The following is a 19,260-nucleotide window of genomic DNA, read 5'->3' as shown; positions in this document are numbered from 1 at the left end:
ATCCTCAAACAAGAAGATATAATTGAAATATAAAGAATTCATGGATGACCTCCATAAAGAAGTCCTCAAATGACAACTTCCAAGAATATAACAGCTAAATTCAAGAACAACCAAGCCAAAGAAAAAAATACTTCAAGCAACTAGAAAGAAATCACTCAAATACTATGGAGCTACAATCAGGATCACACAAGACCTAGAGGCTTCTACATTAAAGGATCAAATGGCATGGAATATGATATTCAGGTAAACAAAAGATCTAGGTTTACAACCCAGAGTCACCTATCCAGCAAAACTGAGTGTATTCTTTCAGAGGGAAAGGGGACATTCAATAAGATAGGAGATGTCCAAGCATTCCTGAGGAATAAGCTATACCAAAACAAAAAATTTGAAATCCAACACAACACACAGGAGAAGCCCCAAAAGGTAAACAAAAAAGAGAAAATTTAAGGGACTCATTAAGGTAAAAATGTTTATATGTCTACATGAAAAGAGGTTTTCTGAAATTCTAAAAAAATTACTCTTAGAAGTAGAGAAGATGAAAGGAATTTATTCAGAAAGAGGATAGAGAAGTAAGGTGATATGATATATATGTAAATGTGATGATATGGAATGATAAGTATGATATGATTTGCATGCATAAGAATGATATATAAAAATGAATCAAAAACTGAGAGGGTGGCACTGAGAGAAAAGGGAAGAGGGAGATAGAATAGGGTAAATTATATACATAAAGAGGTTTGAAAAAATCATAGAAACGGAAGGATAAGGGTGGTGACAGGAAATGCTTAAACTTTATTCTCATAGTAACTGGCTCAGAGAGGGTAAAACAAATATATTCATTGGGGTATAGAATTCTATATTACCCTAATCAGTGTGGTATACAATTCTATCTTACCCCACAGAGAAATAGAAGGGGAATGAGACAAGGGAAGAGGAAAGTAATTGAAGGGAAGGGAAAGTGGGGTTGTGATAAAAAACAAAATCCTGGTGAGGAAGAATGGAGAGAAAGAGAATAGAGGAGAATTTAAATGTGATAATATGCTTGAGGGCAATACCCAGTGATCATAACACTGAATGATAATAGGACGAATTCACCCATAAAATGGAAGCAGATAGCAGAATAGATTAAAAATCACAAGCCTACTATATGTTGTTTACAAGAAACACATTTTAGGCAGGTTGGTACACAGATTCAAGGTAAAAGGCTGGAACAGAATCTATTATGCATCATCTAAAGTATAAAAAAAGTAGTAGTAGCAATCATGATACCCAGATAAAGGCAAAGTAGAAATTGATCTGATTAAAAGATATAAGGGAAAAAATTACATTTTGCTAAAAGGAACTATAAACAATGAAGTAATATCAATACTAAATATTTATGCACCAAATGGTATGGCATCTAGATTTCTAAAGGGAAAATTGAAGGAACTCAAGGAGGAAATAGATAGTAAGACCACACTTGTGGGGGATCTCAACCTTCCCCTTTCAGAACTAGATAAGTTGAACCAAAAAATAATTAAGAAAGAAGTAAGGGAAATGAATGAAATGCTAGAAAAATTAGTCAATAGATATCTGGAGAAAACTGAACAGGACCAAAAAGCAACATATCTTCTCAACAGTACATGGTACATATATAAAGATTGTCAATGTGCTAGGACATAGAAATATTGCAAACAAATGCAAGAAAGCAGAAATAATAAATGCAACAATTTCAGATCATAATGTGTGATAAAAGTTACAATTACTAAGGGTACTTGGGAAGGTAAATTTCAAAATACTTGGGAACTAATTAATCTAGTTCTTCAAAACTTGTGGGGTCAAAAAAGAAATCATGTAAACCTTTATGGACTTCATTAAAAAAGAATGAACAATCAGAAAATATCATATTAAAACTTCTAGGGTACAGCCAAAGTAGTACTCAGAAGAAAATGTATATCTCTGAGTGCCTATATCAACAAAATAGAGAGGGAAGAGATGAATGAATTGGACTTGCAACTTAAAAAAAATAGAAAAAAAAACCCAAATGAACACTCCCCACATAAAAACTAAATTGGAAAACCTAGAAATTAAAGGAAAAATTAATAAAATTGAAAGCAAAAACAATTGAACTAATAAATAATACTAGAAGCTGGTACTTTGAAAAAAAACATAAAATAGATAAAGTACTGGTAAATCTAATAAAAAAAGAAGAGAATCAAATTAACAGTATCAAATATGAAAAGGGTGATATCACCTCTAATGAAGAAGAAATTAAGGTAATTATTAACAGCTATTTTGCCCAATTATATGGCAATAAATATGATGATCTAGGTGAAATGGGTGGTGAGTATTTACAAAACTACAAATTTCCTAGATTAACAAAGGAGGAAATGGATGACTTAATGCCATCTAAGAAAAAGAAATTGAAGAAGCCATTAAGTTACTTCCTAAGAAAAAATCCCCAGGGCCAGACAGATTCACAAGTGAATTCTATCAACATTTAAAGAACAACTAATTCCAATATTATACAAATTATTTGACAAAATAAGCAAAGAAGGAGTCTTGCCAGATTCTTTTTATGACAAATATGGTACTGATTCCAAAGCCAGGCTGACCAAAAACAGAGAAAGAAAACTACAGACCAATCTCCTTAATGAAATTTGCTTCAATATTATACTTAAATACTTAAATAAAATACGAGTAAAAAGACTAAAGCAAGTTGTCACAGGGATTATTCACATTAGCCAGGTGGAATTTATATCAGGAATGTAAGGATTGTTTAATATTAGGAAAACCATCCACATAATTAACCATACCGATAATCAAACCAACAGAAATCACATGATTTTCTCAATAGACGTAGAAAAAGCCTTTGACAAAATACAACACCCATTCCTATTGAAAACTCTAGAAAATATAGGAGAGGAGGGCCATTCCTCAAAATAATAATCAGTATGTATTTGAAACCATCAATAAGTATCATCTGCAATGTGGACAAGTTAGAAGCCTTCCCAATATTAGAAACTCTAGCAGTATCAATTAGAGAAGAAAAAGAAAAAAGAATGGATTAAAGTAGCCAATAAAGGAAACTAAAATATTATTCTTTGCAGATGATATGATAATCTACTTAAAGAATTCTAGAAAATAAATGAAAAGGTTAACAGAAATAATTAACAACTTTAACCAAGTTGCAGGGTACAAGATAAGCCCACATAAATCATTAGTATTTCTATATATTTCCAATAAAACTCAGCAGCAGGAGTTAGAAAGAGAAACTCCATTTAAAATCACCCTAGACAATATAAAATATTTAGGAATCTATCTACCAGGACAAACAGAAATTATATAAACATAATACAAAACACTTTCAACACAATGAAAACTAGATCTAAATGACTGGAAAATATTAATTGCTCATGGATAGGATGAGTTAATATAATAAAAATGACAATCCTACCCAAATTAATTTACTTATTTAGTGCCATACCTATCAAACCACCAAAAACTTTTTTTTTATTTAATTAGAAAAATTATTACAAAGTTCATCTGGAAAAACAAAAGATCAAGAACATCAAAGGAAATAATTTTAAAAATGTAAAGAATGGGGGCCTAGCAGTATCAGATCTTAAACTGCATTATAAAGCAGTAGTCATTAAAACAATATGGTACTGCCTAAGATACCGAAGGGTGGATCATTGGAATAGACTAGGAGTAAGTGACCTCAGCAAGCTAGTATTCAATAAATCCCAAACCCCCAACTTTGGGGACAAGAACTCACTATTTGACAAAAACTGCTGGGAAAACTGGAAAACAATATGGGAAAATTAGGTTTAAATCAACATCTTTCAGCCCATACCAAGATAAATACAAAATGGGTAAATGATTTAAATATAATGAATGAAACCATAAATAAATTAGGTGAACATAGAATAGTATACCTGTCAGATCTATGGGAAAGGAAGGAAATTAAGATCAAGCAAGAGGTGGAGAACATTACAAAATGTAAAATGATTGACTTGGACTATATTAAATTAAAACATTTTTGTACAAACAAAACCAATGCAAACAAAATTAGAAAGGAATCAGCAAACTGGGAAAACATTTTTATAACAAAACTCTCTGACAAAGATTTAATTTCCCAAATATATAAGAAACTAAGTAAAAATTTACAAAAAAATCAAGCCATTCCCCAATCAACAAATGGTCATGGGATACGAATAAATAAAAACTAACAATAAACACATTAAAAGTGTTCTAAATCCCTCCTGATTAGAGAAATATAAATCAAAACAATTCTGAGGTACCACCTTATACCTAGAAGACTGGCCAATATGACAGCAAAGGATAGTAATAAATTTTGGAGGGGATGTGACAAAATTAGGACAATAATACACTGCTGGTGTAGTTGTGAATTGTTCCACCCTTCTGGAGGGCAATTTGGAATTATGCGCAAAGGGCTTTAAAAGAATGCTAATCCTTTAATCCAGCCATACCATTACTGGATTTCTACCCCAAATAGTTTAACTGAGAATAATGCTTTTATAAAAATATAGCCACACTCTTTGTGGTGGCATAATTGGAAAATGAGAGAGTGTCCATTAATTGGGGAATGACCAAACAATTTGTGGTATCTAATGGTGAGGGAATACTAGTTTGCTGAAAGGAATGATGAACTGCAGGATTTCTATGTGAACTGGAAAGACTTCTAGAAATTGATGCAGAGCAAAAGGAACAGAACCAGGATAACTTTGTATACAGAGACTGATACATCATGGCACAATAAAATGTAATAGACTTTTCAACTAGTAGCAATGCAATGACCCAGGACAATCCAGAGGAACTTATGAGAAAAAATACTATGCACATACAGAAAAAGAACTCTGGGATCAGAAATGCAGAAGAAAATCATAGGATATATCACATGGTTTGATGGGGATTTGATTAGTATTTTTATGTTAAAAGAGCATTCTATTGAAAATATGAATAATATGAAAAATGGGTTTTGAACAATGATAGATGTATAACTGAATGGAATTGCTTGTCAGCTCTGGAGGGGGGAGGAATGGGGTGGGAAAAATCATGAATCATGGAAGCATGGGAAAATGTTCTAATTAAATTAAAAAAGAAAAATGAAAAAAGAAATGGTCATTAGATTTGACAATTACAGATCACGCTAACTTTGGAGAGAGAAATTTTAGTTGAATGATGAGCACCAGAATGTAAAGAGTTAAAAAGTTTGTGTGAAAGCAATGGAAATAGAGGAAGCTATTGTAGGTGACCTTCAATGAGGTTAGCAATGAAAAAGAAGAAAGGCACAGGATCATTGCCAGAGGAGTTGGAATGGATTAATGGAGGATTTTTTTAAGAATGGAAGCTATAAGGACATGTTTGCAGATGGTGAGATATTGAAGAGTAATGAGACAAGAGATGATATGGCAGTCTGTTAGAGAAGACAGGAATGAGATTGCTTTTGCCAAGTAGATGTTTGCTATGGTAAGGAATGGGGGCCTCCTCTCTATATAAAATTAAAAGAAAGATGAAATTAAGGCAAAAGGCTTCTTGAGTCATAAGAGATGAGGAAGAGGGGAGATGAGAGAGCTTCCTGTGAATGTTCTTAATTTTTTCAATGGAAAATTCTTTCATTCTTATTTGAAAACATATGGAAAGGGGAGATATAGGAGATTTGAGGAAGAGTAAAAACGCTTAAAAAGGATCCTATGGTGAGCAGAAAAGTCAATCAGTTAGGGATCACACTGCCTTAATTGAGAGTTTAAAATATAAATTTGTATCAGAAGAGGCATAAGAAGGTAAACTTGGAAGACCTGTTATAATTTATTATTATATTTCATCATTATATTTCATTGAACCTATAATGTGATTCAATAAGGTCAATCTATTTATTTCCTATATGAGAATGTTATCTGTAACCTTGAAATCGCTACTTCACTAGTTTAAAAGAGAATATAGAGATAGATGTTTTGAGGTTGAGTTGAATGGAATGACCTAAAAATAAAATTGGGTGAAAAGGGTAAAATGGAACAGTTATCTTGTGTAAAAGAGGAATGAATGAAAAAAAGTATTATGGTGAAAAGGAGGATGAGGAGGAAGGCCAGCAGTTCCAGAACTGTATTTTCATCTGATCTGGGTCAAAGAGGGAATGGCACATACATCTAGAAAGGGAAATATATTCTTACCTTATACAGAAATAGAAGGGAAAGGTGAAAGGATAAAGAAGGGACTCTTAGCAGTATATAAAGATTAAAAGAAAAGAAAAGAAAGCAAGGGTATAAGATAATGGAGGGACTCTTAGGAGGGAGTTCACTATGAGAAATAAGAGGGCAAGGGTAGAACATAAAGGAGGGGCACTCATATAAGGGGTGCAGATTAGGGAAGCCTAATGATCAGAAGAAAATTACACTTCTAAGTGAGGAATAGGGTCAAAGGGAGAGAGAAAAGTGTAAGAATTAGGAAATATGTACTAGAAGAAATACAAAATGAATTATAATTCTGAATGTGAATGAGCTTAATTCACACATAAAAGGAAAATGAATAAAGGAATGGATCAAAACCCCCAAAACATGTGGTTTGTAAGAAATATTTAAAATGAGAGACATACTTAGAGTAAAAATAAAATGTTGAAACAGAATATATTTTGCTTCAGTTGATGCAAAATAACCCCACAGGGAGCAGTCATGATCTCAGACAAAATTAAAACTAAAGTAGATTAAATCAAAAGACATAGACAGGCAAACTACAATGTGTTAAAAGGTACCATGATTGATGAAACATTATCAATACTAAACCCACATGCATCAAATATTATAACATCCACATTTTAAAAGAAAAAACTAAAGGAGTTACAAGTGGAAATGGCAGAACTATATTCCTGGGGAACTTCAACTTTCTCTTCTTAGAGGTTGTAGCATCCCAAGCATATTCACATCTATGAAATATAGAATCTAACCAAAAAAAAGAAAAGAAAAGAAAAAGAAAGAAGTCAAGGAGATGAATAGAATCTTAGATAAGCTAGATATGATTGATATCTAGAGACAATTGAATGGGAATTTCTAACTCATTAGAAAACTCATGGTACCTTTACAAAAATTAACAGTGTATTAGGGAGTTAAAAACTATTTGTTAAATACAGAAAAGTGGAGATATTAAATGTGTCATTTTCAGAAACAATAAATAATTTGTCTTTTCTTTTTTATTATTTTTTGTAATTTTTCTTAAAGAGAATAATAAACAATAAATGTTTATATCAATAAAATAAAAAAGAGAACAATAAGTTGGGAATGCAATTAAAAACCTAGAAAAAGACAAATTAAAATCTCCAACTGAACACCAAAAAGGAAATCTTAAATTTTTAAACTGTGATTAATGAAATTGAATGTAAGAAAAATTTAAATTAATAAATAAAACTAGGAGTTGGTTTTATTAAAAACCACAAGAATGTTGGTTAATAAAATTGATTTTTATTGTGTTTTTAAAGATATTTTCCCAATTATATATAACATTTTTCAACATATATTTTCTGAAATTACAATATATGATAATTTTCTCTCTCCTTTCCTCCCTACTTTCCTCTCAGAGATTAAGTAATTTGATCTAGATTATATATTGTATTTTTATCCAAATGCATCATTGCTGTGAGAGAATATTCATAAAAAACAAAACCCCCAAACAACAACAACAAAAAAAAACTGAGAAAAACTGTATGCTTTTTGGTCTGCAACCTGACTCTGGCACTTCTTCGTCTATGGTTGCATTGTATTATTTATAATAAATTCTTCAGAATTGTCCCAGATCATTGTAGCTAAATATTTCACACTTGATCATTGTATAATACTGCTCTTACTGTATATAGTGTTCTCCTGGTTCTGCTTATTTCATTCTGCCTCAGTTCATATGAGTCTTTCCAGCTTTTTCTGAAATCATCCTACTCATCATTTCTTATAAAACAATAGTATTCCACTTTCATACTACCATTTGTTCAGCCATCCCTCAATTGATGGATATCCCTTTGTCATCACAAAAAAAAAAGGTGTTATAAATATTTTTTTACAAATCAATCCTTTCCCCTTTTTATGATACTGGCATACTGATCTACTAGTGGTAGTATAAGATCAAGGGTATGCACAATTTTATAGTCCTTTGGGCATAGCTCCAAATTATCCTTCAAAATTGTTGTATCAATTCCCAACTCCACTGGAAATGCATTAATGTCCCAATTTTGCTGCATTTCTAATACTTATCACTTTCCTTTACTATCAGATTGGTCAATCTGATAGATGTGTGGTGGCTCCTTAAAGTTGTTTTAATTTGCATGTCTCTAATGAGTGATTTAGAACATTATTTTCATATAATTATTAATAGTTTTGATTTCTCCATATGAAAGCTATTTATATCCTTTGACTATTTGTCAATTGTGGAATGACTTGTATTTTTATAAATTTGACTTTGTTATCTATATATTTGAGAAATGAGACCTTTATCAGAGAAATTTGCTATACAATTTCCCCCACAGTTTGTTTCCCTTTTAATTTTGGTTACATTGGTTTTGTTTGAACAAAAATTTTTTTTTATTTATTAAAACCAAAATTATTCATTTTACATCCTGTAATGTTTTGTATCTTTCCTGTTTTGTAATAAATCCTTCCATTCTTCATAGATCTGCCATGTAAACTATTTTATGTTCCTGTAACGTACTTATAATATCATCCTTTATGTCTAACTTACACCCATTTTGACCTTATCTTGTTATAGGCTGTGAGATATTTGTTTATGCCTTGGTTCTACCATACTGTTTTGTTTTTTTTTCAGTTTACCCAAATGCTTTTGTCAAATAGTGAGTTCTTATTCCAAAAGTTATGGTAATTCGGTTTGTTGAACCCTAAAAATACTAAGGTCATTTCCTCCTACATATTGTTTATGTAATCTATTCCATTGATTCAGCATTCTATTTCTTAGCCAGTTTTAATCATTTTGTTGATTACTATTTTATAGTAAGTTTGTGACCTGGTACTTATAGGTCACCTTCTTTCATATTTTGTTCACTAATTTCTTTGATATTCTTGACTTTCTGTTCTTCCAGATAAATTTTATTATTTTTTCTAGTTCTATAAAATGATTTTGGGGTGTTTTATTGGTATAGCACTGAATAAGTAAATTAATTTAGGTAGAATTGTCATTTTTTATTATATTTGTTTGACCAATTTGTAAGCAATGAATATTTTTTCAATTATTTAAATGTGACTTTATTTTGGAGAAAATAATTCTGTAATAGTGTTCATATGATACCTGTGGTTTTCTTGGCATGTAGATTCTCAAGTAATTTTTATTGTCTAGAATTTATTTTGAATGGAATTTCTCTATCTCTTGCCTCTGGATTTTGTTGGTAATATGTAGAAATACTGTTATTTTATAAGTGTTTATTTTGTATCCTGAAACTTTGTTACAGATATTGTTTCAACTAATTTTTTAATTGATTCTCTAGGATTCTCTAAGTATAGTATCATATCCTCAACAAGCAAACTTTAGAATCCTCATTGACTACTTTCATCCCTTAAATTTTTTTCTTCTTTTATTGCTAAAGTTAGTATTTCTAGTACAATATTAAATAACAGTGGTAATAATGGGACTTCACCACTGATCTTATTGGGAAGACTTCTAATTTATTCCCTTTGCAGGTGATACTTGTTGATGGTTTTAAATAAATACTATGTATCATTTTAAGGAAAGGCCCATTTATTCCTGCGCTTCCTATACTTTTTAATAGGAATGGGCATTGTATTTTGTCATATGCTTTTTCTACATCTATTGAGATTATCATGTGATTTCTGTTAGTTTGACTGTTGATGTAGTCAATTGAGCTGATGGTTTTCCTACTATTAAGCTAGCCTTACATTCCTGGTTTAAATTTCACCTTGTTGTAGAGAATGATCTTTGTGATATATTAAAGTAGTCTATTTGCTATTATTGTATTTTTAAAATTTTTGTATCTATATTCATAAATGAAATTGGCCTATAATTTTTTTCTCTGGTTTTTCTCTTCTTGACTTAGGTATTAGCACCACATTTGTGTCCCCAAAAAGATTTTGGTTGCATTCCTTCTTTGCTTGTTTTGTCAAATAGTTCACGTAGTATTGGGATTAATTGTTCTTTGAAATGTTTGGTAGAATTCACTTACGAATTCATTTGGTCCTGGAGATTTTTTCTCACAGAGTCCTTTGATAGTTTATTTAGTTTCTTTTTCTGAGAGGAGTTTATTTAAGTATTCTATTTCTGTTTTGTTAATCTTGGCAATGTATATTTTTGTAAAGATTCATAAATTTCACTTAGGTTGTCAGATTCATTGGCATATAATTAGGCAAAGTAACTCCTAATGATTCCATTAATTTCCTCTTCATTCATGGTTAATTTATTCTTTTCTTTTTTGATATTGGTAATTTGATTTTCTTCTTTCCTTTTTAAAAATAAAATTTGCCAATCCTCTATTTTAGTTTCCTGTTAATAAAACCAACTCCTGGTTTTATTTATGAGTTCAATGATTATATTACTTTCAATTTTATTAATTTCTCCTTTGATTTTTAGGATTTATAATTTAGTATTTAATTGGGAATTTTTCATCTGTCTTTTTTCCTAGTTTGTTTAGTTATATACTCAATACATTGATCTGCTTTCTATCTATTTTATATACATAAGCCTTCAGAGTTATAAATTTTCTCATAAATACTAATTGGGCTGTCTTCCATAAATTTTAGTTTATTGTCTCCTCATTGTCTTTAATGAAATTATTGCCTTTTCCTCTAATTTTTTTGTCACACCCCTTTTTTAGAATTAGATTATTTGGCTTCCAATTTATTTTTCTTTTGTCTTTCAAAGAGCACTTATTGATTATAATTTTTATTGCATTATGATATTAAAAGAATATGTTTATCATTTCTGTTTTTGTGTGTTTTGTTATCATGTTATTAATGCCCTAATACATGATCAATTTTTGTGTAGGTGCTATCTACTGCTGAAAAGAAGGTATATTCCTTTCTGTTCCTCTTCAATTTTCTCCAGTGACATATAAGTTCTAATTTTCTAAAATTTTGTTCTCTTCCTTCACTTGGTTCAGTTTATCGAGATTTGAGAGCTAAAAGTTGAGATTCCCCACAAACATAGTTTTTTACTCTCTATTTCTATTTTACTGAAGCTCATTTACTTTCTCCTTTAAAAATATGGAGGCTATAACATTTGGTACATAGATTTAATATTGATATTTACTTCATTGTCTATGATAACTTTTATCAATATGTAATGTCCTTTTATTTTAATTAGATCTATTTTTACTAAAGCTAAAGCTTTGTCTGAGATCATAATTACTACTCAAGCTTTTATTTTAACTTCACTTAAAACATAATAGACAAATGCATTTCTTGTAAAAACCACATCACTGGGTTCTGGTTTCTATAACATCCCCTTAGCCCACTTTATTCCCCCCTCCCACTTATCTATAGGATAAAATAGGATTCTGTACTCCAATGAATATTTTTGTGCCTCTTTGGGTGAGATAATTTGCCCCTTCTACCTTTACCTTTCTTTTCCTCTCAGGGTAATCCTCTTTTTCTCTCATTGTTTTTCTTTACATATCCTGTCTTCCTAATCAATTTACTCCCAGATCTTCTGTCTTTGTATATGGCTTCTAATTGCTCTTATGGTGATAGAAAAATTAAGAGTTATAAATAATATGTTTCTATGTAGGAATGCAAACATTTTGACCTTATTTAATCTCTTAAAAATTTCCTTTTATTTACCTTTTTATGCTTCTCTTAAGTCTTGTATTTGGACATTTCCTTTTAGGTTTGATCTTTTCATCAGGAATGCTTGAAAGTGTCCCATGTTAGTAAATGACCATTTTCCCCCCTGAAAGAATATGCTCAGTTTTGCTGGGTTGATGATTTTGGGTTGTAAACTTTGTTCCTTTGCTTTCTGATATCATATTCCAAGACTGCTGATCCTTTAATATGTAAGCTTTCAAGTCCAGTGTAATCCTGGCTGTGGTTCCATCATGTTTAAAATGTTTCTTTTTGGCTGTTAGCAGTATTTACTTCTTGGCTTAGGAGATCTTGAATTTTGTGATAAAATTCCTGGGAGGTGTCATTTGGGCACTTATTTCATAAGATAATCAGTGCATTCTTTCAATTTCTATTTTATCCCTCTGTTCAAGAATATCAGGGCACTTTGATAATTTCTTATAATATGTTGAGGGTTACTTTTTTTGGATCAGGTATCCCAATAATTCTTAAATTTTCTCTCCTAGATTTATTTTTCAGGTCACTTTTTTCAGTGAGATATTTCATGTTTTCTTCTCTTTCTCATTATTTCATTATGTTTTATTTTTTCTTGATGTTTCATGAAGTCATTTCTACTTGCCAATTTCTAATTTTTAAGAAATCAGTTTATTTTGTGAGCTTTTGAACCTCCTTTTTCATTTGGTCAATTCTACTTTTTAAAAAACTCTTTTCTTCACTGGATTTTTGTATCTCTTTTTCCATTTGGTCAATTCTGCTTTGCATTGCTTTCATTTCTCTTCTTATTTTTTCCTTTCCTCTTTATTTGATATTTGAAATGTTTTTTAAGCTCTTTGACAGTCTGAGACCAATTGACTTAAAAAAAATTTTGCACATAACTGCTTTGCTCTCATGACCATGAAACTTCTGACTCTGTGCCTTGCTCTTTTTTGTCTCCACAATCATTTACTATGGTTAATTTTTTTGATGTTTGCTTATTTTCATAGCCTTAAAAACTTTTATCTTAAAGGTGGGCTCTCTTCTCAAGGAAGAGGGTATACTCTTAAAATTCAGTTTTTCCTATTTGCTACCCTCACCACTAGTTCTGGGTTTTTGTAAGTTTCAGTTCTTTCAAGGTGGTATAATGACCTGTGGGCTGGAAACTCTGAAAGCTACCTCCTATTACTGATTCATTCTCCCCATTGGGCTGCTGATACCTTGCAGTCTATAGAGCACTGTGATATACCTTGTGATAGGGCTTAGAGACTAACATCAAGCCTGGGTAAGGGCTTTAGGTTTCTGGGCTAACATAGGCCAAGGGCACTAAGGACTGTTTTGTATTGGATCTTGGGGTCTCACATGGAACTTGAATAGGGGTTCCAAGCCTCACTCTGGACTTTTCTAGGCCAGGTGCAAAATGAGCTGCCTTGCTCTAGGGCTTTGAACCTCACTACCAGTTTTAATTAGGACTTCAATCTTTAAGTGGTGGGTATGGCATGCTCTGCTGTTGGCTCAGGCAAGGATTCAGGATCTTGTGGTTCCCTTGGACCCAAGATCAGGATATGGAGTAGTAGATGCAGGGTAGAGAGGTTTGTTGTTGGCTTGTGCTGGTACTTCTTAGTGAAGTGCTGCTGCAGGTCATACACCCCTCTTACCTCAGTGAACAAGACCCTTTCTGCCTACCTTTCAAATTGTTTTCTATAGGAAAATTGCTTTTGTGGTTCTGTTACTCCAGTATTTATTTTGAAGTGTTATCTTAAGGTTGGTTGGAGAGGATTCTCAGAGATGTTCCAACTTTCTGTGCCTCTGTTCCTCTATCTTATCTCTTCCTTCTCAGGTTCAGTCTTAAAACAAAAACCCTTTCAATATGATTTTTTAAAAGAGATAAAATCAAATTAGTGGCATCAAAAATGAAAAGGATATATGCCTAATAAAGATGAAATCAAAGCAATTATTGACTTATTTTGCTGAATGTTGTGCCAACAAATTAAAAAAAATTAGGTGAAATGGAAGAATATTTATGAAAATGTAAACTTTCTTCACTATCAGAGGAGGAAATATATCTAAATAAATATAACTTGGAAAAATTTAAATAGACCATAAATGAGCCTCCTAAGAAAAAATCATTAGGATTGGATAGACTTATAAATGAATTCTATGAAATATTTAAAGATAAGCAAATTATTGTATTAGATAAATTACTTAATAAAAGGAGTCTTATCAAACTCCCTTTTTGAAACAAACATACTGTTGTTATAAAAACCAAGATCAAAAATAGAGATGGAAAATTATAGACCAATTTCAATATTGAGTAAGTATCTAAAAATTCTAACTAAAGTAATAGCAAGAAGAATACAACAATGTGTCTAGAAGTTATACATTGTGAACAAACCAGGTTTATACCAGGAATATAGAGATGATATAATACAAGGAAAACTATTAACATAATTGATTATATCAATAACAAAAGCAACACAAATTATATTATTATTTCAATAGATGTAAAGATTTTTTGATAAAAATACACCATTCACTCCTATTAAAAAAAAAAACACTTGAAAGCATAAGATAAGTTGGTTTTCCCCTTAAAATGATAAGAAACATCTTTATAAAGCTACCATCAAGTATATTTATAAAGTAAAAAAGCTAGAAGCCTTCTTAATAACAATAGGAGTGAAACAAAGATGACCATTAGAAACAATATTATTCAACACTGTATTAAAAAAAATTCTAGCAAATTGCTTGCAATAAAATAAGATATGAAAAATAAATTGAAGGAATAAGACCACAAAAGAGGTAATAAAGATATCTCTTTATACAAATGATATAATGGTATGTGGGAAAATTTTAGAGAGTCAACAAAAAATAATTGAAACAGTTTTGCAAAGTAGCAGGATATGAAAGAAAAGTACATAAATGATCAGAATTTCTATTTATCACTAACAGATTCCTAAAAGAAAAGATAGTAAAACATATCCCATTTAAAATAACCATACAATAAAATACCTGGGGAGAATAAATATCAAAACAAATCCAGAAACTACATGAACATAATTATAAAGCACTTTTTAAAGAAATGAAATCAGATTTAATAGTTGGAGAAATACTCATTGAATGCTATGCCAACTAAATTATCAAAAATTACTGAACTAGAAGAAAGAACAAAATTTATTTAGGAGAAATAAAATGTCTTTAATATCAAGGTATTAGTTAAAAATGCAAAGAAAATAAATCAAGCAGTCCAAGATTTTAGTTTTTTATAAAGCAGTAATTATACAAAGTACCTTCTAATGGCTAAGAAGTAGAAAGGTTGATAACTAGAACAAAAAAGACATACACCAAACAGTAGCAAAAGATTATAGTAACCATATGTTTGACATAAGTAACAAATCAGTCTTTGGGGATAAGAATTCACTATCTGGTAAAAATTATCGGGAAAATTGAAAAACATTCTGGCAGAAGTTAGGTATAGATCAATATCTTAACACCAAATATCAACATAAGATCAAAATGAATACATGATATAAACATAAAGAAAGATATAGTCAAATTAGAAGAATATAGAGTTTCATTCTGGGAGCTAAGATGACAGACTAAAAGATGATCTGCTCACAGATTTAAACTCACAGAATTAACATGCCACTTCCTCATAGAATTAAACTAAATCATCTCAAAACAAAGGAAGGAAGGAAGAATATCTCACTGAAGTAAGAAAAGGTAATAACTCAATTAGCACAGCACCTATGGGGAACTGACAGAACTCAGACGAGCGAATATGCTTTGACTCTGTCAAAAATAATGAAGCAGCACAACAGGAACAAAACCAGCCAAAGTCATTCAACAAAGGAATAGAAAGTAGAAAAGGGCAAGGCAAGTGATCATTTCAGCCTAACCCACTCCATATGGGCAACAAAGTCAAAGAAGGCAGAAAACTTACAAAATCTCACATGGTAGCAGATTTGCTGAGGCATCAAGGGAGTGGAGGGGGAGACTGGTGAACTGCAGGAAACTACTTACTTCCGTGTGGCAGTTGAGGACCTGAGGCAGCAGAGGGGAGAACTAGGTAGCCTCAACCAATCAGCAGGGGCAATAAAGACAGAGAGCAGGAACCTACTTACACACTCCTGCCTTTCAGCATAGTATATGAGGTATCAAAACAGCCAAGTAGGGGACTGGTCCCATCTAAGACACTCCACAGATGTAGCAAAGACATGGATGACAGGCAATCTAATTACTTTCTCTTAGCAATGGCTTGCCTGAGACTACTGAGTCCAGAACAGGAGACCAGCCCAGCCCAAGCTACTTGGCAGGGGCAGGGAACCATAAGAGAGGGGTTCAGCCTAGGTCATGAAACATCAGGGCAACTGGCAATATGAGGTATTGAATCTGTCTGGAGAAAACAACTTCAAGCTTCTCTGTAGCAATCCAGCAGGACCACCCCCTTAACAGACACACCAAGGGAAACAAAGGCAGTTGGACCTATCCCAAGTACAGAGAAGAGTACAAGCTTGGAGATCCCTCTACTCCAGGAAAAGAGAAGACTCTCAACAGATTGATAAGTAACAGGGAAAAACAAACTAGAAAAATGAGTAAAAGACAAAAAAAAAACCCCATGACCTTTGAAAGTTACTTTAGTGACAGGGAAGACCAGAATATGAATTTCAGAAGACAACAGTGAGAAAAAGGATACATATAAAAACTCAAAAGGAACATGTGAAAGGATGTCAGACCCAAAAACAACCTCTGGAAGAACTTGAAAAGCAATAATAAACCAAATAAGAACACTGACAGAAAACTCAACAGATGGGAAAAGTTCACTGAAGAAATCAACTCCCTGAAAACTTATAGGATGAAAGGAAATGAAGGGAAAATACACTGAAGAAAAATCCTTTCTCCATAAACCCAACTCCTTGGTCCATAGAATGGACCAAATGAAAATGGAGGCAAATAGAACAAAACACTGAAGAAAACAACTCATTAAAGAATAGCAGAGGCCAAATGGAAAAGGAAACAAAACTCAAGGAAGAAAATAACTTTCTAAAAATTAAAATTGGACCAATAGAAGCTAATGAATCCATAAGACATCAGGAAAAAATAAGAGGAAAATTTTTTAAAAACTAGAAAAAATAAACATATGTTCTTAATGAAGAACAAAAGGTCAAGAATATCAAGGGAATTAATGAAAAAAATGTGATGAAAAATTTTTTATTGTATATATTATATGCATCTTCTATCATGGCATGAGTAATATGGGAATATGTATTGCATGAAAATACTGGTTTAATGTATATCAGATTATTACAGTCTTAGAGAAGGAGCAGAGTAGATAAGTGGGAGAAAATATGAATCCTAATATGTCAAAAAACAATTGCCAAAAACTGTTTCTAATCCCCCCAAATAAATAAGTTAATTTTTAAAAATTAGAACAGAGAATATATTACCTCTTCAGATTCATGGATAGGACAATTTGTGAATAAACAAGATAGAGAGCACTGTCAGCTATAAAATGGCTCATTTTGACTACATTAAATTAAAAAAAAAGTTTTGTACAGATGAAATTAATGTTTTCAATTAGAAGGAAAGCAGAAAACTAGAGGAAAATCTTATAGATATCAGTCTCATATCTAAAATCCATAGATAATTGTGTCAAATTCATAAGAATATAAGCCATTTTTCAATTGATAAATTGTCGCAAGATATGAACAGAGAGTTTTTTGATGAAGAAATCAAAGAAGCTTTATGTAGCCATATGAAACTATTCTCTAAATGATTACTGGTTAGAGAAATACAAATCAAAACAACCCTGATATACCTTCTTACACACATAAGAATGGTTAAAATGCTAAAACAGTAAAAAGAAAAATGTTGGAGGGGATATGGAAAAATGGGGGCACTCATACAGTACTGTTGGAACTGTGAACTGATTAAATTATTTTGGAAAGCAATTTGAAATTATGCCCTCACAGTTATAAAACCGTATATACTCTTTGACCCAGCAATATCATTATTAAGTTTGTTTCCTATGATGATGAGAGAAAAATGAAAATAATTTATATGTTCTAAAATATTGATAGCAGCTCTCTTTGTGGCAGTGAAGAACTAGAAATTTGAGGAATGCACATCAGTGGGAAATGGCTAAAGAAATTATGGCATATGATTGTCCTGGAAAACTAATGGGCAGCAAGAAATGACAAGCAGGTTAATTAGAAAAGAAACATGGAAAGACCTACATAAAAATGGAGAATGAAATGAGAAGAACCAAGAGAACATTCTCTGAAGCAAAAGAAAAAGAAATATTTTTTCTCAATTCAAAGATATTTTATTTTCTCAATTACAATTTTAAACATATGGTTTTTCCCAAAAAATTATAAGATTCAAAGTATTACCTTTCCTCTCTTCCCTCCCTCCAGTTGGAGATGGTAAACAATTTTATCTGGGCCACACATGTATTATCATGTAAAATACACTTCCATTTTGGTGGTTGTTGTAAGAGCATACTCATACAAAACCAAAACCTCCAAATAAAATCATAAAAACACTGATGTGAAAGAGAGTATGTTTTGATGTGCATTCATCTGACCCAACAGTTCTCTGGAGGTAGATAGCATTCCCTGTCACAAGTCTTTCAGAATTGTCCAAATCATTACATTACTGAGAGTAACCAAATTTTCACAGATGATCATCGGAAATTATTGCCGTTAAACAGAAATATTTTTTGAAGAATACCTTGTGTTTGTCCACCTACAGAGAAAGAACTTATAAACAGAAACAAGCCAGACACAGAATTTTTTGGGGGTGTCAAATGAGGTCTTTTCTAGTTTGGGAGGAGTGGGAAGGAGGAAAGGGGGACATAAATTGTGAGCTTTCATATAATATAAATTTATTTTTAAAAGAGAAAAGTATATTTGTAGGAACCTAGTCCGCATCCTTTCATGTTTTTTCTGCAGCTTCTTTCAGAAGCACATGCAAAAAAGTATTTTTTTTCCTGACTCCAGAGCTAGTGCTCCTTTTTTTTTTTATTTTTAAATTTTGGACCCAAATGTTCAGAGAGGAGAGTCCTCCATCAGAATCCCTTTCTGCAAATCACAGTCTTGAGGAGTTTCCTGGGAAGACTAGAAAGTGGGTTGGCTAGAATCTCTCTGCCAGAATGTGGCAGACGGGACTTGAAACCAGCTCTCCTTCATGCCAAGTCTCTTCCCTCTAGGCAGGCCCCTTTCTATTTTTCACCCGAAGAAACTGAGATGCATTAAGGCTATGTGACATATGGAAGGCGAGGCAGACAGATTCGCATTTTAAAACTAGACCCCCTGGTTTTAAATCAATTTCTCTGTCTGTTCCGCCACAATAACTGGCCAAAAATACCTGGAAAAAAAGTGAACAGTTGCATAAATCTAGAAGTTGACTTAGTGAACATTAGATGACCTTTCTCTCTTGCCATTATCGTATTTGATATTATCTGAAGAGGGAATTGTGCCTCATTCTATTGTCTTTTGCCAGGCATGGA

At 31.9% G+C, this 19,260-nt stretch overlaps 1 protein-coding gene across 4 annotated transcripts in view; it reads left to right on the top strand.

The window, feature by feature from the left end:
• The window catches only part of LOC100020400 (sodium-coupled monocarboxylate transporter 1-like), a 124,274-nt gene that overhangs the window by 35,937 nt on the left and 69,077 nt on the right, over nucleotides 1–19,260 (top strand). The window lies entirely within an intron of this gene.

The sequence above is a fragment of the Monodelphis domestica genome, chromosome 5 (assembly GCF_027887165.1).
Source record: "Monodelphis domestica isolate mMonDom1 chromosome 5, mMonDom1.pri, whole genome shotgun sequence".
NCBI lineage: Eukaryota > Metazoa > Chordata > Mammalia > Didelphimorphia > Didelphidae > Monodelphis > Monodelphis domestica.
The sequence above is the reverse complement of the archived record's forward strand: the minus strand, read 5'-3'. Positions and strand labels throughout refer to the sequence as shown.